Consider the following 6,055-nt stretch of genomic DNA (forward strand, 5'->3'; position numbering starts at 1 on the left):
GACGCCATCGCCCAGCCTCGCAAGAAATGAAGAGGACACAGCGTCGTTCTGGCGGACTAAGTGCACTTTACGGTGCGGTGATGTGAATATCATATGTAACCTTCGTTAATGTATTCCTCCGGGGTCACATAATGCAATAATATAGCTTATTGAATCATAAGAATACAAATTTAATGTTTATTAGACTGCTATAAAAGCGGAGTCAACACTGGAACCACAGACGTAAATCTGATATGACGCCTGTATCGTAGGAGTACAGATCGTAAGAATATCATGTAGTGTTTATTGCTTGCTTGTAAAATTAGATAGCAAGCACCACAACCACAATTGACGTTACACCGCTATTACGCCTGCATAGGCTGTTTTTCCAAAGCAGTTTAGAGACTTAGCGTGGCTCTGTGGTAGAATACCCGATTGCCACGCAGAATGCTTGGGTTCGATTCCTGCTGGGATTCCAATTTTCATTCTTTCCATTCGTCGGGTCAATGCTGCCGATGTCGGTTTTTCTTAACGCCCTCGCATTTAAGTAACCAATGTCTGTTCTCGCCGTTCCTGGGTAGATATAAACTGTCAATCACCTGTGGCGCATAACCGTACACCGGGGCCCGTGGTAAACGGGTATGTGCCACACGTGTCTGGAGGAAACGGTTTGACGACGTACGCGACAGGATTTTCGCGTTATTCATGTCATGACCCGACAGTCATATTCGCCAAATCCTCTTACCCTCCCATGCCAATTTTGGTCCACATCAAATTCAAGAGGCGATCATGAGAGCACCCAGACGTAGGCGGCTAGATAGATAGATAGATAGATAGATAGATACGTAGATAGAAACGCTCAAAGTGCCAGAGGTTCGCTAAGAAATGCTTCGCATTTAAAAGAAAGGAAGCTGGCATCGCACCGTCTAGGATGGCGTGTGTAAAGCAAAAGCAGTCATTACATTTTCGCTAACAGTGTGTATACAGATATTGCTTTCAGATGGTGACGTACGCACGGGATCTACGAAATGGGCAAGCATCTGCCGCCTTTACAGGGAAGCAATCAAGAGGCTTCACGGACCGAGCACTAGGCGCAAAGTTTCCAATAAATGGTGTCGAGTTTAATTTCAGAGCCAAGCTTCTTCGGCTGTATGCAGTGCCCCAGTGAAAAAAATAACCCTATCAGATCGCATTTTTACTGGGTCCTGCTGCAGACCACTAGCCCTAATGGGACGCCAGTTGCAACAGACAACTAGCTCTTATTGAGATCTCAACAAGAGCCACATGGCATCAGCCGGGACCCACTGGCAACTGGTCCCAGTTGTAACTGGAAACAACTGGGACCAGTTCCAGTGGTTTATGGCGAAATTCCCAGTAGGGACCAGTTGTGCCAGTGGGTCCCAATTGGGGCCCGTTCAAGTTCTTTCAACGTCCGATCTTTCGGAGCTCCCTATAGGGACCGCGAGATCGTCAGAAAAACGGGCAGTTCTAAGCAACGAATTCACTACTGAGCAGTTAGCTGAAGATGCTTATCAAAAAGAAGACGAAAAGAAAAACACAACCTGGTTGATGCGTGCAGTACTAATTGGGTCCATTTTCACGCGCTCGACCGGTTATTTGGCATCCCGCATGTCGGAGCTCTCGTGTCTAAAATTTAAAACTCAATAAATTTCCTTTCTGAGTCCTACGATTGGTCACGGGGGTACGTCAGTAGCCCAGGACCCTCGCTGAATCCGTGAGTGAATGATTTGGATTTGTAATGAAGTAGGACTCCCGCTGTTCACGCCCCCGCGCAGGCACGTAGGCAAGGGGGGGGGGGGGCACCGAAATTCGTCCAGCCTTTTATATTCCCGGGCAACTATTTTTTTTTCTTTTTGCCATGAAAAAACTTTCGAACAATTAGGCCTTGCCCACCCCCCCCCCCCAAAAAAAAAAAAAAAAATCCTGGCTACGTGCCTGCCCCCGTGTAATGTAAAGGGAACGAAAAATCACCCTTTCCGTCGGTGGGATCCGAACCCGCAACCTTCGAACTATACGCGAAGAGAACTGGTAGGTTGTGGGTTCAGATTTTTCGTCCGCTTTAATTCCTTTCAATATAAGTGAGAATCATTACAGTTAAGAAACCACAAGTAATGCCCGGTGTTTTTCTTGGCTTAATTATTTGTCTGTCGGTTTTATTAGTTTATAATAGAGAAAACGAGACCCTCGGTCAATTCCCCTAGTTTCGTATTTTATTTGCGAGGGCTTCATTCCGGCAGGCTCAATTGATATCTTAGGTAGCACACGAGGGTTTATTGGTCAGCCGCCAACTTGTGCAACGATCACGTGCCCCGTGATATGCCCAGTGTTCCACGCTCGCCGCCTGGACTAGGAGTGGCGCTGACTGGCACTGTCAGGTATTAGGCACACATACATATTCTACAAAAAAAAAAAAAAAAAAAAAAGGTGGACGAGGAAGCACCTTCCGTTGTAGCTCAAATGGTGAAGCATTAGAGGCGTAAATCGAGGGTTGGGATGTCGGATCCTACCGACTGGAAGGGGGATTTTTTGTCCCTATTACTTTAAGTGAGAATCATTACAATAGAGTAAAGAAGCCACAAATAATGTCCCCTGTGGTTTTCTTGGCCTAATTGTCTGTCGGTTTCATTAATTAGTTCACACACACACACACACACACACACACACACACACACACACACACACACACACACACACATGCCGTTTCCCCTAATATCTGACGTTCGCGACCAGCTCGCCCGCCTCGCCATTTAGAGCGTGCACTGTTCGGGCATACCTGACACATACATGCTATCGCTCTACCTTAATGAAACGGCCCCCGGACTCGCCATTGTGCGTTCAATGTAACGTCCCAGAAGACCTGAAACACGTTCTGTGTGAATGCAGGCGATACGCATCAGAAAGACGATCTCTGAAGGCGGCCTTGCACCTTCAACGGGACATCGTGTTTAGAACTGCGGCACATTCTGGGCCCATGGCAAAGCAGCACCTGTGCTTTACGCGCCACGAAAGCACTGCTGACATTCTTGCGGGCCACAAGCCTGACCGAAACTTTGTAGACAGTGTAGTATATGTATGTGTGTGTGGTTATCAGTGTATATATCATAATCATCACCCAGCACCTGGAGTAGCATGCCAGGCGAATAGCCAGGCAAACATCTCCAGCTTTTCATTAAATCATTTCTCTCTCTCCCCGGCAATTAGAGTGAACAAGTAATTTATTTTTGTGCATAAATTCTGCGCAGACCAACGCTCTATGGCAGAATTTGCTGAGCACTGCCACCGGTCGCTTTACAATGATCGTGAGCGATAAGTAAGAAAGCCGTGCTGCGTAATGACTGGACGAAAAGGGAAACTGAAACACACAATGAGTGAAACATAAAAAAAAAAAATATGTTTAACAACTGCGCACGTACATATATGAGCATCAGACAAGCACCGAAGGCGTACTTAAACCACGGGAAGGAATATAGAAAACAAGAAAACGCTGTGGTTGTCTATAGTGGTTACGGTGATCGATTGCTGACCCGAGGGTCCCGTGACCGAATGCCGGCCTCGGCAGCCCTATTTCGATGGATGTGAAATGACGGAGGTCCGTAAACTTAGATTTAGGTGCACGTTAAAGAACACCACGTGGTCAAGATTTCCGGAGTCCTCCACTATACGGCGTCCCTTATAAGAATATCGTGGCTTTGGCACATAAGACCCCAGCAATTATTATTATTACAAAACAGGAAAGATATCTGCAGGCATACACGCATATTATTTTCCATAATACATTTCACATTACAACAAATAGCGAAAGCAAAAGTCAAAGACTCATACAGGATCAAACAAGTGTAGTAAGAAATGTTTACGAAGTAAAATGCAGGATATTAAAACCATTCACACGTGAACAAAAAGCTTTTATGTATGCAGCTGATCTGAGTGTGTGCATTTCTTGCGCAAGGTTGACACCGGCACACTTTTTGCTGGCATGTCTATTCGAAATACCGGCTGCAAACTGCCCACGGTGGATGGGCACCCTTAGTCTTGCGTTTATTTACGCTGCAAATCGATGATGTGTTCGTCGGACGCCACTTGTCACGTTTGAGTTTGACTGTTTAAGAAGCTTTCTTTTCGGGTCTTCCAGCCGTTCCTGGAATGACTGGTGCACTGCGGCACGCAACACTAGGGCATGGTGACGGTAGCGAGCTTAAAAGCGAGCATAAAACTCGCAGGGCACGCACAAGTTATCGGGTGCGGTGTCTAAATGGGGGTCACGCTGCCACCAAAGCCTCAAAAGTTGACACTAATCTAGGCGGGAGCACACATCGAGGCACTCGATCGTTACTAGAATTACTGTATATGCTACCTTTAGGTAGCAGAGTTGCGCATCTGTCTTCCAAACGCCACTAGCAACCATGCATTGCGGAGAAGCTCACGCTCGGGCGAATTGTATTTTTCGACGCCGCTGCTGCAGCGAACTGAATTACCACCAGTCATCGACACCCAATGTTTATCGCCGGTCTTCGACACGCCAGACCGGTTAATCGGCGACACAGAAGGCGTGTCGCCTGCAAAAACGGAGTGCGACTGCACCGCATAGCTGTGGTTGCTAGCCGGACCTGTGAGCAACTCTGGTACCATATGCATTACCATATGCTAAAGGCACCATATGCATCATAACTCTATCGTTTACTAGAGTTACTGTATATGCTACCTTTAGGTAGCAGAGTTGCGCATAGGTCTGGCTAGCAACCACAGCTATGCGGCGAAGACGCACTCCGTTTTTGCAGGCGACATGCCTACCAGGTCACCGATCGAGATGTTTGGCGAGTCGAAGACCAGTGATTAGCTTTACTGTGAATGATTAGTCTCAATCCAGTTCAATGCAGCGGCGCCATCTAGAAATACAAAAATTGGCCCGAGCGTCAGCTTCTCCGCAATGCATGGTTGCTAGCGGCGTTTGGAAGACAGATGCGCAACTCTGCTCTAGTTTACCGATCTTGAGCGCCATCACGGAGGAGACAAGAACTATCGCTCTCACCGGCGGAGACGAGCGAACCCTCTGCCACAGGGCTCACACCCACTCCGGGGGATTGGCCAAGAATTGATCTTATTTTCTAAAATGTATTTTGAGTATTGAATGTTGATTGGCAGGCCGCGCTTCTTTTTCACTGAACGGCCGTTGACGAGGTATCTAAGGCTTTTGCCCGAAAAACCGCAGCTATTTACGGTGGAGCAGTTGTACGCTAGGTTCCAGTGGATCTCTGCGTGCGTAGACCGAGAGCATAGATAAAAATTAGAATAAGAAAAATAACTGAATAAAACGAATTAAACCTTTTTGGTGGGGCTGGTTTTGAAATCGGGCCCCGTGCTTATATGGCGAATGTTTTAACCACTAAGCTACCCACCCATTGGTGCAGAAAGTTCACGACATGATTGTGTCCAGGACCGTACCCAGGATTTTTTTTCGGGGGTTGTTTGTGTGTAGAACGGCTAACTTTGGCAACCGGTGGTCGCTGTGAAGGCATGCAAGTATTGTAGTGTCACCCAAAAAGTTAGAGCATAAAAAAATTTCGGGGGGTGTCAGGACCCCCTCAACTACCCCTTAGTTTCGGCCCTGATTGTGTCACGCTCGTGGCGCAAAACCGATGCAAAGAGAGAACAGTTTCTACGAATGCTTCGTGGCAATTTAAGTGGCTGCTCAAAATGCTGACGACCGTTAGAAAGAAGACGATGCCCCCAGAGAGCAGCGTCCCATACAATAGTCTGACCGCTTGCTCGTTAAACAATTTTATTCGATGTTTCATGTTACTCGATGTTTCATTTTATCTAAATGTCTAGATTTGTTTAGTTTCATAGGTATTCACCTTAAGCAATCCCCCTCTGTGGGTGAGTGCCATGAGGAAGAGGACATCATCATCATCCATGGAAGGCTGCAACCCAGAACGAAACCCTAACGCTCGTGCTCCCCTTCCCCAACTCTTAACGACGCTTCGCATTCGTCAGCTCCGCCGATCGCCCCCATCCCCGGGGAAAAAAAATGACTCTGATTCCTTTACTGTTGTGTTGT

This window comes from Rhipicephalus sanguineus, chromosome 11 (assembly GCF_013339695.2).
Source record: "Rhipicephalus sanguineus isolate Rsan-2018 chromosome 11, BIME_Rsan_1.4, whole genome shotgun sequence".
Classification (NCBI taxonomy): Eukaryota; Metazoa; Arthropoda; class Arachnida; order Ixodida; family Ixodidae; genus Rhipicephalus; species Rhipicephalus sanguineus.